The 20200-nt window shown below is 49.9% G+C and overlaps 2 protein-coding genes across 3 annotated transcripts in view; one reads left to right on the top strand and one right to left on the bottom strand.

Annotated features, from left to right (window-relative positions):
• The window catches only part of SIAH3 (siah E3 ubiquitin protein ligase family member 3), a 70271-nt gene that overhangs the window by 7011 nt on the left and 43060 nt on the right, over nucleotides 1–20200 (top strand). The gene's annotated exons all lie outside the window — the stretch shown is intronic.
• The window catches only part of CBY2 (chibby family member 2), a 129370-nt gene that overhangs the window by 1354 nt on the left and 107816 nt on the right, over nucleotides 1–20200 (bottom strand). The gene's annotated exons all lie outside the window — the stretch shown is intronic.

The following is a 20200-nucleotide window of genomic DNA, read 5'->3' on the forward strand; positions in this document are numbered from 1 at the left end:
AGCTGGAGAGGGGCAGAGAGAGAGAGAGAGAAGGAGAGAGAATCCCAAGCAGGCTCCCCACTGTCGGCACAGAGCCAGATGAGGGACTCGAACTCACCAACCGTGAGATCGTGACCTGAGCTGAAACCAAGAGTTGGACGCTTAACCGACTGAGCCACCCAGGTGCCCCTAAAGCTTCTTATTTTATAGTTGAGGAAACTGAGGCCAGAGAGGGGGAAGTGATGTACATCCATTTCCCAGCATTGCTGTAACACACTGCCACAAACGGGGGGCTTAAACAGAAACGCATTCCCTCGCGGTTCGGGAGGTGAGACGTCCAAAATCAAGGTGTCAGCAGCACCCTGCCCGCTCTAAGGCTCGCCAGGGAAGACTCTGCTCCTTGCCTCATCCAGCTTCTGGTGGCTCCATGTGTTCCTTGGCTTGTGGCCACATCCCTCCAATGTCTGCCTCTGTGGTGTCCCACCGTCCCTTTCTCTCCTCCGCGTGTCCTCTCCTCTGTGTGGCTATCTTACAAGGCTACGTGGGATTGCATTTAAGGCCTCCCTGGTTCATCCGGGATAAGCTTCTCCTCTCGAGACCCTTAATTCAATCCTACCTTTGGGTCATGTCATATTCACTCTCTTGCCACATAAAGTGATACTCATAGGTTCCAGGGGATGTGAACATGTCATCGTGTGGGCCGCCACTCAACCCACTACACAACTTTTGCAAATGTCAACCCATCCGGCGACAGAAATGGAAGCGTTAAGTTACGTCTCCTAATCCCAGACCCATATCCCCTGCGCTGTCCCAGGCTGCCTTGAAGTTAGCCCCCAACGAAATGTCCCTCGTGCAGGTGCGCGCCATCAGAGCAGAAAATTACAGGGACCCCCGTCCTGTACCCCATCAGCCCTGGGCCAGCAGTATGACCCCGCGGGTTGCACCACGCACCTATCATCCCCCTTCACCAGACCTGCATTCTGCGTGCACATTGTGTTTTTTGAATCAAGTAGTAAAGAGACACATAGTCAAAAGCATAGCCCTTTACACCCACCAGGTCAATACGGGGAGAAGTAGTGGGTGTCGGGGGGGGGGGAAACACGGGCTTTGGGGGAGCCAGGCCTGAAGTCAAATCCAGAGTGTGCCACGTGTAGACGTGTGACTTTGAACAAATGGTTGAGCCCCCGGAGGCTCCATTTCCTCATCTTTAAAAGCGAGAAAACAGTGCCCACCTGCTAGGGTGGCCTTGAGACTGAACTGAGCGCCTACGAGGAAAATGCCTCGGAGGAGAGTCGGTAAACGGCAGCAGTTACTGTCAACAATGGTCATTACGATGAAAGCACCTCCTTGGAAGCCCGCGTCCACTCCCTGCAGCCCCACCGGGCTGTCTTCCTCTGCCCTCCCGCCCTCTCTGCAAGCCTCCTGCTTGCTGCTCTTCGGTATTCGTGAATCGCCCTTGGCCTTGAAGGGAATTTTGAGTAGCACAATTTCTCGCCTTATATAAAGGTAAGATTTGTCCTTAAGGCATCGCTTCCATACAACACTGGATGCTGCCTGGGTCCTGAGGCCGTTCCTCCAATGGGACAGGGCCCGGGTCTCAGGACACAGGTGCCTGTCACGGGACAGGGGCTGATCAGCCGGGTGCCCTGTCATTCACAGAGCCAGGAGGCGTGCAGATAACGTCCCCATCTCCACCCATCCTGAAACGTGCCCCTCATGACTTATGCATGACGTCTTTTCATTGGCAGCAGCTGAGGAAGCACATGGGTGAGTGGCTCTGTGAGGGGCATCGGATCCGGAGGGTGTGGATCCGAGCTGGGTGACTCCACTGAGAGATTCAGCGGGGTGGGGAGACGTCCGTGCGCAAACGCTGCACGCTCCCTGGGAGACTGGACGTTTTCTCTCTGCCCTTCGGTTCACTCTGCCTTGAGAAGCAGCCTCCCTCTCAGCAGGGCAAGGATGAAGGGCGGTGTGGCTGGGTCCAGGCTGCAGGCCCCGCAAGGGAGGGGGCGGCAAGACAGATGCTCTGACCTTTCTGAGCCAGGAAAGAATTCCTGGATCCCACTGTTATCAGAGAACTTTCTAAAAGTACTAAGCGAGTCCACAGACCTGGGTCTCCCGCCCTCCAGCCTGAGTTTCTAAACGCACACTCACGGGGGCATCTGGGTGGCTCAGTCGGTGAAACGTCCGGGTTCAGCTCAGGTCATGATCTCACAGTCCGTGGGTTCAAGCCCCGCGTCGGGCTCTGTGCTGACAGCTCAGAGCCTGGAGCCTGTTTCAGATTCTGTGTCTCCCTCTCTCTCTGCCCCTCCCCCGCTCATGCTCTCTCTCTCTCTCTCTCTCTCTCTGTCTCAAAAAATATATAAACATTAAAAAAAAATTTTTAAACACACACTCACGCTCACTCGCACAATCGATGGTAATTCTGAGGATGCCGACCTCTGGGGACCCTGCGTGGTCTCTGAATAGCAGTGCAAGACCACAGGACGCAAAGCCCAGCGGAGGGGGAGAGCCGACCCCCAGGACTGCGGAAGAAAGAATAAGAGGGAGATGGACAAGACACGTCTCTCCTGTCCAATCTGTGACTGACCACTGCAGCCTCAGGAAGGAGGTCAAGGGACAAAGAAAGTGTTGGGAAAGAAAGGAGCAACATTCTAGTTGAGGCCTTAAAGTACAGACAGATCTGGGTTTGTAGCCAATGCTGTTCTTCTGTTGTTCCTTGAATAATTTCTCTGGCCTCCCCGAGCCTGAATGTCCTCACCTGTAAAATGATTGCTGCGAGGATGGAATAATGTCACGTACGTCAAGTGCTTGTTAGCACAGCACCTAGCCCATAGTAAATACTCCATAAATGGGAGCTACCATTACTCTTTAAAAAAAATTTTTTTTTAACATTAATTTCTTTTTGAGAGACACAGACAGAGCATGAGCAGGGGAGGGGCAGAGAGAGAGGGAGACACAGGATCCGAAGCAGGCTCCGAGCTGTCAGCACAGAGCCCGATGAGGGGCTCGAACCCACAGACTGTGGGATCGTGACCTGAGCCAAAGTGGGACGCTCAACCGAGTGAGCCACCCACGCGCCCCAAGGGAGCCATCATTACTCCTAAGCTGTGTCCCGTAGGGATATTACTCAGGGCACAAGAGGTGAGCAAGCTTCTCTTGCCCAACCTGTGTGGGTGACCGAATTCCTCTTGCTCCAAATGAACGGAGGGAGGGGGCAGCAGTAATGTGACCCGTCTGTCCAGTGGCCAAGATTTTGAAGCACAGTCTGTTCAAGATAAGAGAGCTAGAGTGATGCTGTGGTTTCAGGTCCTGGTCTGAGAAACAAGGATGATAAAGGGATGAAGGGACTTGCCCAAGGTCAGAGCTGATGACGGGCACAGCCCACTGCTCTGTGACCCCACACTGCTGGAGGAGGAGAGCGCTGGTTAAGGACACTGCCTCTCTAATAATAGGACCCTGTGGCAATGCTGGATGTCTTCCCAGGGGGTCCTTGTCCTCAGGACAAGGTGCCAGGTGTAAACCAGCCAGGCAACAGCAGGGCATTAAAAAGGTCAATGTTCCTTGGGTCTCTGGTACTGGCTCAAATACACAGCAGACGGAAGATGAGGCTCCAAATGGCTTCACCAAAGCCACGAAGCAATAACCCCAGACTTTCAGATAGTAGACGGATCAAGTTCTGGTACAAAAAGCTACATTTGCATCTTACCCCCCCGGGCCGCAGGTGAAAATGCCCTCAGAAAGCAGATCTGAAACCAGCCTAATGTTTTTAGCCATCGAACAGGGTCCTTGGGGCTAAGTGAGAATTGTGATCTAACCGGAAATGTCAGTTTGACTTGCAAGATGCCGTATCTCTTAATAATTTCTCGGTCCTTTAATGTATTTTTAATCACAAATTTGTGATGAGGAGGGAGCTGTGTGCTGCAGGGCTGTCCCCAGCCGAGGCCCCAGGAACTCCAGCTAGGAGAGAGTGACCTGGGGAAGGAGCAAGGCTGGGCCTCCCAGCACAAGACTGGAGAATGTCTTCTATGGAGGAGCAAGGCCATTACAGACCACATTTGGAAAGGGAAGAGGGGGTTCGCTGGGCATTAGGAAGGCAGAACCGCAGGCAGGTCAATAGCAGATTTTGTGAGACTGGCCAGTCAGTCTCATCGTCTGCCCAGCTTTGCAGCCAAACACCAGGGCCCCCCAGATCTAACTCCTACGACCTCACCAAAGGTCAACCAGGAAGGCCAACGCAAGTAGCCACCCGGAACCTTGGGTTTCCTTTCTGTAAGTCCGGGGTGTATTATGACTTGCACGAAGCTAAGCCAGCTACACATCCTGCAACCATCAGACAATTGTTTTCCGCTGTCGGGTACGCACACAGTGATAACAATAATGACAATGACAGCCACACGGTGGCTGCCATTTGTGGAAGGCATGCTACGTCCAGGAACTGTGGGAAATGCTGTGCGTTTAGTTCTCGCCGGGAAATGGTATGCGATTCTCCTCCTCTGGGCTACAGAATAACAAAGCAGAAAACGCTGGAAGAGCTTGTTCACTGGGGTGGAGCCTTCTTAAACTCAAATCCTGTGCCTTTAAGCACTTCTTGACATGTTGTCCATTAGTGCTCTCTTTGCACAACTGAGCCAGAGGACGAGGACCGAGTGGACTAGATTTCATTTAAACACGCCGAGGTGGGATCCTGTCTTATTCACCCTTGTGTATATACGTCAAACACACACGTAGCTGCCCCTTGGCGGGCGGTCCTGGGAGGCATTCTCCAGGCTTCTCTGTGCCGCCTGGTAGAATCAAGCCCCTGTGGCCCACAGCAGTGACTTTCCTCCTTCCTCCTGCTTCCTGGAACCACCTTCCAAATAAACTCCTGCATCCAAATCTTTCTCTCCGGCTCTATTTTTGGCGAACCCAAGTTAAGACTATGGATACGCACGTGCTTTTTAAAATTATTATTACTGGCTGATGTTTACTGAGCACTTACAAACTGCCAACTGCTGTGCCAAGCGATTTACCTGAATTGCCTGTTTGACCGTCCTCGGAACAATGCCATCAGTGTATCCCCAATTCACACAAGAGGAAACTAAGGCACAGAGAGATTAAGTAACCTGTCCAAGGATGCGTTCAATGAGCAATACAGGTTAGCTGGTGCTTTTAACCTCTATCTAAAGCTGTGTCTCCCTCTTGATAACACAATTGCTTGTCTGGAAACTTCTACAAAGAGCATAGCCCTCCAAATTCAGGCTCAATAAAAACTATGATTTGCATAAGATGCTTCAGGGGAAACTTTGCAACCACTTTACCTACACGCTCAACTCCAAATTACCCTGCATAAAAGGAAGTCTGTGCTCCGTGACCACTTTTGTTTAAAAATGGGTACATAGCAAAGGAAACTGGCAAAAAGAAGAAAAAGACAAAGAAAAAAGGAAAAAGAAAAAAGAAAAGGCAACCTCCTGAAGGGGAGAAAATATTTGCAAATCATACATCTGATGAGAGGCTAACATCCAAACATATAAAGAACTTGACTCAGTAGAACAAATAACAACAAATCCGATTCAAAAATGGGGAGAGGATCTAAACAGACATTGTTCTAAAGAAGACAGGCTCACAAATAAATGTTCCACATCACTCATCGCACAAACCAAAACCACAACGAGATACGATCTCACACCTGTCGGAACAGCTATTATCAAAAAGACAAGTAATAACAAGCGTTGGCAAGGATATGGTGAAAAAGGAACATCTGTGCACTATTGGTGGGAATGTAAATTAGCACAGCCACTATGGAAGATAGTATGGAAGTGTCTCAAAAGATTAAAAGCAGGGGCACCCGGATGGCTCAGTCGGTTAAGCAACAGACTCTTGATTTCGACTCAGGTCATGATCTCAGGGTTGTGAGATCGAACCCCGCATCAGTCTCTGTGCTGAATGCACAGTCTGCTTAAGATTTTCTCTGCCCTTTGCTTGCGCGCTCTCTTTCTCAAATAAATCAGTAAGAAAAAAAAAAAATCTTAAAAAAATTAAAAGTAGATCTACTACCTGACCCGGCTATTCCACTTCTGGGTATTTATCTGAAGAAAATGAAAACCCTAATTCAAACAGATATATGGGCTCCTCTGTTCACCGCAGCATTATTTACAATAGCCAAGATAAGGAAACAGCCTAAGTACCCATCAACGGAGGAGTAGATAAAGAAAGTGTGATATACATCTACATATCTTTAGACAGATATAGAGAGAGATAGATATCATACAACGGAATATTACCCAGTCATAAAAAAAAAGAGGGAAATCTTGTCATTTGTGAAAACATGGATGGGCTCTGAGGGCCTCATGCTACATGAAATAAATCAGACAGAGAAAGACAGATATTGTACGATGTTACTTATATGTGGAATCTAAAAAACAAAACAAAACAAAACAAAACTCCCAGATACAAAGAACAGACTGGTGGTTACCAGAAGGGAGGGGGCGGGCGAAAGGGTGATCGGGGTCAATTGTGTGGGGACAGACGTTACTGGGCTCATTGTGGCAATCGCCCTGCAGTGTATACAAATACCGAATTACTATGTTGTGCACCTGAATATAATGTTACATGCCGGTTTTACTTCGATATAAGTAAATAAATAATTGGTTACAGGTGTTGTCAGGCGAAGGGATGTCTGAGTTGGCAGCTACATTGATCGCTAATTTTTTTTTTCTAAAATTAACGAGAAATGAAATATCAAATGACCATTTTCTACCTAATCTAACCCGGCGTCCACCTGGATCTCTGGTAAACCTTCCCCCTTATTCCTTTCAAATGTTTTCTTTCCCAAATGGCTGTGGGAAGAACTGAGGGAGGGAGGGAGGGAGGGAGACATCCATCTGCGAGGTGAGCTTGTCAGAGAAAGGTGGAACGACGTGGACGAGCCTTGTGTCCAGTGTGCAAGCTGGAGAAATGCAGAGGAGTGTTTACACTGACTTTGGAGGGCGGGAGCAAAACGCTCAGCCGGGAGCTGCCGAGGGCAGATCACCAAAGTAAATCCCAGGCGCCTCCTCCAGCAGCCCTGACATCTGGGGACAGTCCCCAGAGAGCCACACAGGGCTCACGGGGGACCCTGACGTGGAAGGAAGGGATGATGGCGCGTCTGTGAGGAAAGTGCCCCTGGCACCAGTGCCATGACCATCCAGCCCCTGTGACACCTGCTTGCCCCAGCATCCCTCGGGGTGGGGGTGGGGGGTGGCTGGCACCCCGGGGACCCTGTGCCACCCCCGTGCCCGCCTGGCCTCCCCATAAGCAGGAGGGCTGATGAGCACATCAAGAACCAACCTCACTGAAGCCAAAGTGATACATCTGTTTATGGTAATTAAATAAATGCCAGCTGGACCCTTCTCGGCGTGCTTACTGAGGCACGTGCCAGATTCACGAGGCTCTCCAAGAATCCGAGAGAAATCAGAGGTGTTCCCAGCCACTTACCACCCACTTCTTGAGAATCCTTGGCTGAGGAGGTTTTCTCAGAACCGAGAGCCTGGCTTCGGTCCCACCGGGTCTTGAGCAAGTCATTTCACCTTGGCTTCTCCATCTGTCAGGTGAGACGGTGACACTTGCTCTGTGCCTCCCTCCAAAGTGACCTTGGCTAGAGGTTGGCCCTTCCTCATTGACCCCATCTACATGCTGCCTCTTTTCAAACGAGGTTTGAGGCAGTTTAGAACCACATGGTGCGGTGACAGGGGAAAGAAACTGGAAGGAAGACGGTGAATGCACGCGGGTTCGTTGTATGATTTGTACCCATTGTACCCGTTCAGAGTGAGTGGCAGAAATTATAAGGATCGTGGCCTTTGGACTCAGATGTGGCTTCAGCTCCAATGTTCCTGGGTGACCCTTGGCAAGGGACTTAACCACTCTGAGCTTCGCTTTCCTTGTCTAAAATAAGGCAGGCAGTGTAAGGCTAATGGAGGATTAAATGCGGCAAATATACAGAAAAGCACTTTGACCAATGCCAAGCACATAGTGGTGCCCTTATAAACACTGGTTTCTTTTTCTTGCCTGCCGTCTCTCCTTCCTTCCTCTATTCCTTCTTTCCTTCCTTCCTTTCTCCTTCCTTGCTTGCTTCTCTTCATTTGTCTTTCCACATTAAATAAGAAAGTCTCCAGGAAATGCTTCTGTCATAATTGGACTAATGGGTGAGAAGGGACTCTGTGGGGATGGGAAAGAGTTTGGAATTATGAAGGAAAGAAATCCCTGACGTGCAAGGAAGGGAAAATTTTAAAGCTGGGGTATGAGTCACTGAACTTATCCAAAGTCACCAGGTGACTTACTTTTGCATCTAATTTTTGCTATCTGGGTGAGGAATTAGTAAGCGGGATCCCCTCAGGTGCCCCAGATCTCTCCAAGGGATCTAGAGTAGGAGGCATGCTGGGAGGACGTTCATTCCACATGGAGTCGGAAAGACCAGGGACGGACGTGGCTGCCGTTATGGAGGGCACGACTCCAGACAGACGTCAAGCCTCACAACAGCAGGCTGGCCAGGTGGTCCAGGGGGCGCTAGAACCTACCATCCCCCTGCCTGGAGCAGGTGCTGGGACAGCAGATGTCTGCACATTTGCCTCCAACCAATTAGAAAACAGAGGTGACAAATGCAATTCCTTCTTACCCTCTGAGGTCACATGGGTATGTCCAGGCAGGCAGGATGAAGAGACAGCCTGCAAAGAGACAGGCAGCGAGAATTCTAGGCAACGGGCTGGCATCAGCGGGGTGTGGCAGCAGGAAGGAGCCCCTGCTACCTGTTCTGTGAAGCCTTTCCTGGTAACCGCTCTCCCCATCTATCTCACGGATGCTGCGCTGGTTTTAATCACAGCCCTCAGACTCGTTCGCTCCGTGCAGCTGTCTGCATGTCTGTGTCCCTATCAGATGGTGAGCCCCGTGTCCTCAGCCTTAGCATAAATGAATGAATGGCACATAGTAGGTGCTTAGTAAATGTAGCTCTAATTAATAAGTAGAAGGCTCAGGATGGTAAGAACAAGGCAAGGAAGCAGGAGAACTGAGAGTGTTACCAAGACAGAGGTTCAAGATGGGCGCCTGGGTGGCTCAGTCGGTTGAGCGTCCAACTTCGGCTCAGGTCATGATCTCGTGGTTCGTGAGTTCGAGCCCCGCGTCGGGCTCTCTGCTGTCAGTGCGGAGCCTGCTGCGGATCCTCTGTCCCTCTCTCTCTCTGCGCCTCCCCCACTCACACTCTCTCTCAAAAATAAAATATTCGTAAAAAAAGATAGAGCCTGTATCCTGAAGCCTGCTCTACGCTATGAACTCAGTATGAAGAGGGCAGTCATAAGGCCAGAGCTAGACAAACAGCGAGACCTGGTCCAACCTCCCAGATCCTTCCTGCCTAAGGATGGGATTGGGTTTCTGAGCCTGGGCTGGATCTAGGCTCATGGTTGAGGTCGATGATACAGGAAAATGTAGTGTGATGCTAAGTGATGCACTCTGGAGCCACACTTCCTGGGTTCAATGACTGTCTCCACAGCTATCAGCCCTGTGACTTTGGACTTCTAACTTAGTTTATCTTATACCTCAGTTTTCCCACCTGTAAAATGGGAATAACAATAGTACCTGCATTGTAGGGTTGCTGTAAGGACTAAATGAGTGGATATGATAAAGCGCTTGGCACAGAGTGAATGTTACACAGGTGCCAGCTACTATTATTGCCATGGGTGATGGTGTCGTCATTACCAGACGTCGAGGGGGTTGGGGCGGGGGGCGTGCACGGTCCATAGGTCCTGACGGTGATACAGTAAAAGCAGAGAGGAATCTCATGGGTTCTGGCTTCCATCTACTGTATTACAACTGCCCCACTTTAACCCGCGAGGGGTTGATCATCTGAAGATTAGTTCTCTACGTGCTGCTGGGAGATGTTTCAGGTTCCGCCTTTTGAGACCTGGGACAGTCCCTACCCCCGCGGTGCCACAGGTTGACTTTGAAAAGAACACGGGTGTGAGATTTGTTTGCCGGTGTACTCAAGTGAATCAGGGGTTTTTGTGGCTTGAGGGATGGGGGACCAAGCTTTCTCTTTCTGTCTTTATGCTGTCTTGTGGGCTCTCGGGCCTAAAGGGGGCGAAAGAACATTAAAACCCCTTCAATTCTTAAGGGGAGTTCTTGCTTACTTGTTTTTAAACACATACTTGTAAAGCACTTACCATGTGCCAGGCACACTATTCTAATTACAAATACTAACACAATCTCCAACATAACCCTGTAAAATAGAGCAATCTTTGTCACTACTTTACAGGTGAGGAAGGAGGCACAGAGAGGGTAAGCAATGTGCTCACAAGCTCACAGCAGGGACCAATGAGGCCAGGCTCATGAACACAGGCGCCCGGTCCCAGAGCTGGTCGTGTGTCTCCTATTATGCCACCTCGCCGGAAGGCCTAAGTTTGGGTAAATGCACGAGAAGGTAAGCTGGCCTTTCCCAGCCCAGGGTGAGTTCAACTGCCGGCTACCCCAGAGTCTCCCACTCAGAGCAGCCCTGCCTTCCCCGATGGAAGGAAAGAGAAATCCCACAGACTCCACCAGAGTCCCAGATTCCTGCTGACTCTGGGAGCCCAGCTTTGGAAGGAAGGTTTTGTGCCCCGAAGACTCCTCCCATATGGCCGAGGACACTGTCTAGCCTGAGACCCCTCCACCGCCTCTTCCCCTTGGTTTTCTATTACTTCTCAGACACCCCCCGGTCTGAGAACAGGTAGGGCCTGGGGCCTGGGGGACTTCTTCCCTCTTTTCCAAGCAAAGGGAAGAAGCCCCAGGGAGCCTGCGGATGTCAGTAAACAGGTCTGTGTGATCGCTGGGCCTTCACAATTGGACAGCCTTTTCTTTCCCCTGATAGAGATAAATGTTGATAACTCAATGATGATGAAAACATTGTAAAGTGCCAAGCACAGCATGTTTAGTTACAAAAGCCAGGAATAATTGCTTCAGCCTTCCTGCTAAGAAAACCAGTTGTTGGGTCCAGGATAATTCTAGTAAGAAACTGGCATTCGGGGATTAATTGTTTAGAATGTAATGACTGCTACAACCCAAACTAATGAGAACAGAAGGCGGCTTCCAATTTGAATTTCAGGAATGAAATCGGCTTTGCCAGGCTGGCTGGTGCAGAAAAAGAGAATGGAAGGGCTTTTTTTTTTTTTTTTTTTTTTGACCTCAGTTCTGATTGGGCAAAAAAATAAGAAAGCATTTTGCAAGAACAGCTTCTGAGAAGACTAGCCAAAAGTCTGTGCAGACGCCTCAGGAAAATTCTTGATTGATTATTAAAAGCCTGGCTGAGCTTTTCCTTGGGGCCCTGAGCAGGTGCGGGGGCAGCAAGGCAGGGGTGAGTCACGGACTGCGCTGGGCGGGGGTGGGGGGAGCGGGCACTGGGCATGGAGTCCCACCCGTCCCTGCCACTTCCGCTCTGACCTTCAGCAGGTCACCTGTCCTTTCCGAATCTGTCCTCCTGCAAACAGCACTCGCCCTGCCAACTTCAGTGGCTTATGGTGAGGCTCGGGTGAGAAAACAGCTAGCAAAGTGCACTGCGATCTTTATATCACAATGTGGGTGGAGAGTGTTATTTGGATAAGTTACCCCTTCCTCCTCCTTTTGTTTGTTTGCTAAGCCCTAAAAGGGACTCAAGGCAACCTGCCTATTCTTTTCTAATTTCTAGCATCGCTGTGAGCAGCGTGTTGAATAACTATCAAGGCAGGCAGTGGTTCAGTGCCAGAAAAGAGCAGAAAAGACCCAGGAAGGTTGGTAGGGTCCACGGGACAGGAGCCTGAGGGCCCCTGAGGGAGTAGAACCCTTGCTGGCTCTTCAAAAGGCACTACCGATAAGAGGTGAGGGAGTAAAGGAAATGGGAGTGGCCCACTCATTCAAGTGTCTATTTTGTTGAGCTCTGGCTATGAAGATCTATTTATTTACTGAGGGACTGTTAGGGGAGTGGCATCATGATAAAGGGATTAAAAGGACCCTCACAAGACCTACTTGACTCATGGGAGAGGCCGCAAATTCTCCACCAGTGTCCAACTCTTACCCAGTTTTCTTTCCCAGTTTCCTCCCATCTCCATCCCTGCCTTCTAGCTGACGTTGGTAATACAGACGCGGAGCAGTATTCCCTGGAATCCTTTCCACTGGAAAGCACCCTCATCAAAGTCCTACCATAAGTGAGGACTCCTCAGACTGCCTGCCCACCGTGAGGTCTGAGAAGGTTCTCAGAGAGGATTTAGATGTGATGCTCTTAGGGTAAAGGCAAAGGCATTGGAAAGTCGCAAGTGTTGGCCAAGGACGTGGAGAAACCAGAAACCTTGCACACTGTTGGTGAGAATGTGAAATGGTGCAGCTCCTGTAAAAAACAAACAAACAAACAAAAAAAACAGGAGTTTTTTGTATGGAGGTCCCTTATAGCATTTAATATAGAATTACCGTGTGGCCCCGCATTTCCATGCCAAAGAGTTGAAAATGGGCTCAAACAGGTATTGGTACCCCAATGTTCACAGCAGCATTATTTGCAATAGCCAAAAGGTGGAAACAACCCAAGAATCCATCAACAGATGAATGGATAAGCAAAATACGGTCTGTACCTACAATGGAATATTACTCGGCTACAAAAATCAATAAAATTCTGACACATGCTACGACATGGATGAACCTTGAAAACACGGTGCTCAGTGCAATAAGCCAGGCACAAAAGGACAAAGATCGCATGATTCCACTCAGACGAACTATCTCACATATAGGCAAGTTGACAGAGACAAAAGGTAGATTCAAGATCACCAGGGGCTGAGGGGAAGCGGAGAGTTACTGCTTAAGGGTCACGCTTTCTGTCTGGAATGGCAAAAAAAAGTTCTGGAAATAGATAGTGGTGGTGGTCATACAACATTATGACTGTAATTAATGCCACTGGATTGTACACTTAAAATAGCAAAAATGGCAAATTTTGTGTTTTAAGATTTTATCATAGTAAAAATATATAATTCGCTTAAAAATGAAGGCAAAGTTCCTGGACAAAGTTGGGCAGGGCAGAGCCCTTGCTTGCCTAGGGCGGGGTTCCCCGCCCCCCCCCCAAGCCTGTCTTCCCTGCCTCTCTAGCCACTTGGCATCAGTTCAGCCATAGCGCTCACCTTGCCCCCCCACCCACCCACAGCAAGCCTTTTCGCACCGCGTGCCAGGTCAGGTTCCTTGGTTACACTCTCAGAGACCCATGCTCCTTCTTCAAAGTACAAGCTCCAATGATGGAATATTCGAATCATGTCTGGCTCTCCCATGAGACATAAATGCCGTGGTAACAGGGACCGTGTCTGTTTACTCTCTCCATGTTAGTGCTACTGCCCCTCGGAGGTCCTCGGTAAATAAATACATTCTAGGGGCGCCTGGGTGGCTCAGTAGGTTAAGTGTCGGACTTTGGCTCAGGTCACGATCTCATAGTTCATGAGTTCAAGCCCTGCATTGGGCTCCGTGCTGACGATGCGGAGCCTGCTTGGGATGCTCCCCTCCCCTCTCTCTCTGCCTCTCCCTAGCTTGCACGCACGTGCGCGCTCTCGCTCTCTCTCTCTCTCTCTCTCTCTCAAATAAATAGGCTTTAATACATACGTCCATACATCCATTCTGGATGAAGAAACACATGTACAAATGAGCTACTCCATCTTCCCCCCCCATCTCCCCTCTATCTCTATCCCAATATTCATTAACCATAGCATTTGCATCTGTTGAAATAATTTGAAGTATTTATTTCTTTATGTATCCACAGTGTCCTTGCCTTCTCATTATACGGTAAACCCCTTGAGAACAGGGACTTTTTCTGCCTTGCCCCCTGTGGTACCCCCAGTATACAACAATGCCTGGCATATTATAGGGCTCAGTAGGTATCTATCGAATCAATGAATAAGCAGACCTCATTAACTCCTGCCCGGATTATCTTCTACTCAATTTCATTGTCTCCATAGGCGCGCCAGTCATGTCACTACACGGACAAATTGTCAATTTGTCCTTGTCCCGTTTCTGTTCTAAGCCTCCACCGCTCCCCCAGGGCCTGGAGGAATAGTCCATGTTCCTGGTAGAACCTACGCTGGCCTCTCCTGACACTCCCCATGCCACCCCTCAAACCCTTCCACACTCACTAGATAGACCATTCTTAACTCATGCCTCCCCAGAATACCCTCCCCCACTTCCTTGTCTGGTTAGCACTTTCTCACCCTTCAAGACTGCTCAGATGTCCTCCCCTTCCAGAAGCCCTCCCCTGAAAGTGTGTGTTCCTATTGTGATGCAAAACTGTTAACCGCCGGCTCTCCCACTAGACTTGCCGCCCCAGAGAGCTGGGAGGAAGTTCCATCCATCTCGGCTCGTGGCTCATTGCCTGACATAAGGCAAGCGCTCACTGAAGAGGGGTTTAACCAAACTGAGCTCTTCAGAGTGAATCTGAGAATAAAGAGGATGGTCTCTTGATGGAGACACAGGATCTCAGTTCTGTGGAGTCACCACCCTGAGACCTGACAAGATGGCTCCCTAAACCCTGTGCTCTGCAAGTCTCTCCTGGCCCTCCTCAGGCCGAGTCCCACCTGTGGGCTGAGGAATCTGCAGCCACAAGTGAATGTTCCCGCCTGGAGCTTGCACCTTCCCTCCCAGGCCTCTCCCTGGGTATCCAGAGCTTGTCTTCTACGGATCTACCCTCCCAAGGGCACACCGTGCCACCAGTATGCATGCCCCTAGGCCCGGCTTCCTTTTTGTGGAGACCGTGGACAGAACCAAGATGTACAGGCCGGGGTGGCCACGGACGTACATCAGGTATGGGACAGGGACGGAGATGGGAAGAAAAGAGAGGCGGGCTGCCTATGGCCAACTCTCTCTCTCCACCACCACGTTCTGGAACTCTGAGGAGTCTGGGCCCTCTAAATTTAAGGCTGGCCTTCTGATGTGTTGTGAAGGTGTTTATCTATTAAGATAGGAAGAAAACACGTATTTTATTTTATTTATTTATTTTTTAATTTATTTTTTAATTTTTTTTAACGTGTATTTATTTTCGAGACAGAGAGAGAGCATGAACGGGGGAGGGTCAGAGAGAGAGGGAGACACAGAATCTGAAACAGGCTCCAGGCTCTGAGCAGTCAGCACAGAGCCCGACGCGGGGCTTGAACTCACAGACCGCGAGATCGTGACCTGAGCCGAAGTCGGACGCCTAACCGACCGAGCCACCCAGGCGCCCCGAAAACACGTATTTTATTTAACAGTCTCTGGCTTAGTATGTAACTCTGAAACATCTATCTAAACGGCTTGTGAGCCTCTATCTGACCCTTGCCCTGGGTCTTGCTAATGCTGAGGGTGGGCCTGGACCTCAGCCGGAAAGAAGCGCATCCCTATCACAAGCAGAGGGGGTCGTGAGATATGGTTCTCACGTCCTAAACAAAAAATACAAGGAAATTGCTACCCTAAATAGGTCTTTTTCAATACACGAGTTTGTGCTAGTGTCTGATGGTGAAGGGAAAACCTTAAAGACGTGTGTGTGTGTGTGTGTGTGTGTGTGTGTGATTTATTCACAGGCCTGAGAGAGAGGAGGAAGGGACAAGCAAGATTATTTTGTCTCGAACTATCTGCCAGATGTCAGGAAAAGGGTTACCTGGAGGCGGGTACAGGCAGGGGGACTGACTGAGAAGGGGCTTGAAAGACGTTCCCAGGACGCAGGAAGTGTCCACTGTCTTGATCGGAGTGGTGGTTACTGGGTCACGCAGACTGAAAATTCACCAAGCTGCACACCTGAGATCAATGCACTTTACACACAAGTCAGCTTGGGCTTGCCAGCTCAATGCCCTTGAGCGAGTTACTTGTCCTCTTAAACCTCAATTTACTTAATACATAGTGGGTAAGATCAACACGTCTACCTCGCGGCGCTGCGGGAAAGGCAGAAGCAGCGAGAACGCAGTCAGCCGTGCTTCTTTATTATATTAGCTGCATTAACTACTATTGCATTAGCTATGTAAGCTGTTGCTTCTTTAAAGGCTTGAAACTTGGAGACGTATGGGTTTTTTAAGGTAGTTTTTCTTAGAAACACAACAACAAAAATGAGTTGGCTCTATCGAAAACTCTTCTCTCTTCTAACTAGTTTGTCGATACCACTCATTTTCACTGCCTGATTTCTTGTAAACCACACTCGGTCTAGGTGTCGACTTTACTGCATGGTAAGCAGGTTTCCCTTCACCATCAGGCATTACAATGCGACAGAATTCAATCCGAAGCGAAACGAGAGCAGGCTGCTGAGACTGGCTTATTGAAAAAGACCTTTACACACGATCTCGCGGTCCGTGAGTTCGAGCCCCGCGTCAGGCTCTGGGCTGATGGCTCAGAGCCTGGAGCCTGTTTCCGATTCTGTGTCTCCCTCTCTCTCTGCCCCTCCCCCGTTCATGCTCTGTCTCTCTCTGTCCCAAAAATAAATAAAAAACGTTGAAAAAAAATTAAAAAAAAAAAAAAAGAAAAGAAAAAGACCTTTACTGCTGTCACGGGGGACTTCACCTTGGCCCCGGGAGAGCCCTCATCCTGGCTCCAGCTGATTCCCCATGTGTAATGCCCTCGCTCTTGTCTCATTCCACACTGGAAGCTCAGCGTGGGTGGCAGGGAGATTTTGGTTGTTCTTAGATTAGGTAAGCTGGGATGGCCATTTTTGAGTCTCCAAAATGTTGAACACGCCCTCCTTATTATACCGCTATTAAAGTATGCTGTTCCCTAAATTCACCCTCACGAGGAGAAGTGGGCTTTGAGAGAGTTCTAGGAGCTTCAAGAATAGTATTTGTACATTCACCAAACCTTTCCTAGTGCCCACCAAGGACAAGGGGCCATCCCAGGCACCTGGGAGAAATAAAGAGGGTCTTGGGCCCCAGAGAGCTTAACTGGCCCTCCTCTAGATGAGGCTCTGAGAACGTGAACTTCAGCCATGCAGATGCTAATCTCATTATGAATCGGGCAGAAATATGTCCTCAAGGGAAGGCGGCTGAACAGAGTGCGCACAGTGGGGCTGCTTTGCTCATGACCCCTCATGTAGCCCTCCCGACAACCCCGCCGAGCAATTTTCATTATTCTCATTTTACAGACGAGGACACTGAGGCTCAGAGAAGCCAAGACATGGCCTGAAGTCACAAAGTTCATAAATGGAGGCAGGACTGGCTACATCATTTGTGGGCAACAGTGCAAAGTGAAAATAAGGGGCCTTGGTTGAAAAAATCAAGAATTTCATGGTGGTGTTAGTAATCCATTAAATCGAGCCTGGGACCCTTCTAAGCTCGGGGCCCTGTGCAGCTGCACAGGTTGGCTGCTACTCTGGTTTCCTACAGATGGACACAAGGCTACCTTAGTGACCTTTCTAACCAGAGCCAGATGCAGCCAGGAGCCCAGGTATCTCCTGAAACCTATGGGACCGAGGAGTCTGTCCCAGGCACAAGCCGCCTGTACTGAAGGTGGGAAGGAATCCAGTCCTTAGCTTCATTCTCTGCTGTCTGGAACTTTCTCAGTCCCTCTATGAACTCTGTGGCCTCTGGTCCAGCTCCAGGCCTGGGACTGGCCATGTCAGCATAATTCCCCATCAATTAAGAATAAGAGGGGCGCCTGGGTGGCTCAGTCGGTTAAGCATCTGACTTCAGCTCAGGTCACGATCTCACGGTCCGTGAGTTTGAGCCCCGCGTCGGGCTCTGGGCTGATGGCCCGGAGCCTGGAGCCTGCTTCCGATTCTGTGTCGCCCTCTCTCTCTGCCCCTCCCCCGTTCATGCTCTCTCTCTCTGTCTCAAAAATAAATAAACGTTAAAAAAAAAAAAAAAAGAATAAGATTAGTGGCAAAGAACAGAGTGATCAAGCATCAGTGGCTGGAACAAATAGAGGTTTCTTTGTCTCCCAGAACAAAGACCAGGAATAGAGAGTTTCTAGCGTTAGTTCAGGTGCTCAAAATGTCAAGATTGGCCACTCTGTGACTTTCCTGCTCTTTCCTTCAGGGTATCAATGTTGTAGTTGCAAGATGCTCACTGTGGCTCTAGCCATCTTGACTGCGCTCAAGAGTAACAGAAGGCGAAGGGTGACCCTGGTCTCAAAAAGGAAAGCAAAAGCTTCCTCAGGGTCCCTACCTCCAAAGGATACCCCTGAAGTTTCACTGCCCCAAACTGGGTCACACGGCCAGCCAGAACTGCTAAGAAGGGCTGGGAAAACAAAGAACAGTGACTCAGTGGCTCAGACCAGGAAGTGGTCACTAAGCTGCCATGAACAAAACTGAAATACTGGTAACCATGGCGGGGGAGAAAAGAGCTGGTACTGAGTAAGCGCTTAAGACTGCTGGTTACTCTATGGACACCTCTGGTGCCCTGAGTTCATCCCAGTCCACTCGTATGCCTCCCAGCAACAGTCCTGGGGGATCCTGAGATCACACGGGTGTCTGGGGGTGCCTGGGGGTACCTGTCACCCCAGGAATGTGGGAAGCTGGCAGCCCATGTCGCTTCCTCTCTTCCCTTACAACTCACACAGAGAGTTAAGGTCTTTCCAAGCATGCCCTCCCTCTCCTGTGGGATCATAGGCTCCTGGGGGGCAAGCCTATGTTCAGCGTGAAGAAAGGTACTTAATGATGTCAACTGTGTGAGGCACCACGATGTTGCTACAACCCATTAACGTGCAATAAAGCCTACAACACAGACCTGAGGGGAGTAAGAGGAGAAGGCACAGAGTGTCTTTAATAGCATAGCTTGGAGAGTCAAGGAAGGCTTGCAGGGAAGGCTACTGATCCACCCATCTATTCATTCATTCATTCAATCATTCAATCATTCAATCATTCATTCGGGGCGCCTGGGTGGCTCAGTCGGTGAAGCAGCCGACTTCGGCTCAGGTCATGATCTCGCGGTCCGTGAGTTCGAGCCCCGCGTCGGGCTCTGTGCGGACAGCTCGGAGCCTGGAGCCTGTTTCAGATCCTGTGTCTCCCTCTCTCTGACCCTCCCCCGTTCATGCTCCGTCTCTCTCTGTCTCAAAAATAAATAAACGTTAAAAAAAAAAATCGTTCAATCATTCAAATATTTATTTAGCACCTACTCTATGCCAAACACTGTCCTAGGCAATGGGGATGCATTAGTGAATGAGGTAAACAGGTCCCTGGCCTCACGGGCTTTATCTCCATCTAGTCCAGACAGGAAGTAAAAAAAAAAAAAAAAAAAAAAACCAAGTAAATATGTCAGGTAATGTTAAATGCTTTACAGAGAATTAAAACAAGCTTCTATGGACTGGGTCATCTAGGAAAGCCTTCTCTTAAAAAAGCGACATGTGACCTAGAATCTGCAGGAAAAGAACATTCCTAGGCCGAGCCCTTCAAGGCTCAGGGGAAAACATCTGCTGGGCAGGGGCTAAGGAGAAACCAAGAAACAAAGCTGCAGGGCTAGGGCACTGAGGGCCAGAGGGAGGAAGTCAGAGCCTCATGAATGCTGAGGGTCCTGGGCTTCCTCTGTGTGCGTCGCGGGTGTAGGGGGGTGTCTAGAAGCAAGGTGGGGACTTCCAGGATGAATCCAGGGAGCGAGAAGAGAGCAGGAAGAAGGGCCATCCTGCAGCCAAAGCAGGATAATGACAAAGGTCCAGAGAGTGTCTGTCACTGGAGCAGGTGTGACATCGGAGAAGGAGAAGAGTCCCTGTGCTCGACCCTTGGGAACTCCTCGGTGGGGGATTAAGAGGGAGAGGTGTCTTCAGCGTGTTAGTAGCTATGACCGCCTTGGGGAAGGATGGATGATGGGAGGCCCATTAGAGGTGTCACGACATCCAGAAATGACCAGAATCCACGCTGCGGAGGGGGCTGGGTGGTGGGAAACACAGAGGTGACGGGGGAGACAGGCAGAATGGAGAAGCTTCTATCTAGAAGCTTCTAGCCTGGATAGAACAAGGCTTCTATCTCTGGTTGCTCCCCAGGGTCCACCTGGCGCCTTACCACTGACGGGTGCCAGGTGAGTACCCATGTTTGCGGAACAAACGAACACACGAGACAGCTCGGAAGCCCGGGAAAGCAGCACGCGGGCAGACAGGTGCAGCCGCAGAAAGCACTGCCTCCCGTGTCATCTCTCAGTCACCAAGACGTGTCCTAAGAGACATGGGCTTTCTTACTTTCCCCAACTGGTACCTTCGGCAGAAAAGCGAGCTGGGAGAAGTGGGTCATCTGGAGTACTAATTTACAAAGAAGTGAAAAGGTCAGTTCAGATTTAAGGCCCTCCCTGGTGATGAGGCGATGCTG

This window comes from Herpailurus yagouaroundi, unplaced genomic scaffold (assembly GCF_014898765.1).
Source record: "Herpailurus yagouaroundi ecotype Mexico unplaced genomic scaffold, PumYag 197, whole genome shotgun sequence".
Classification (NCBI taxonomy): Eukaryota; Metazoa; Chordata; class Mammalia; order Carnivora; family Felidae; genus Herpailurus; species Herpailurus yagouaroundi.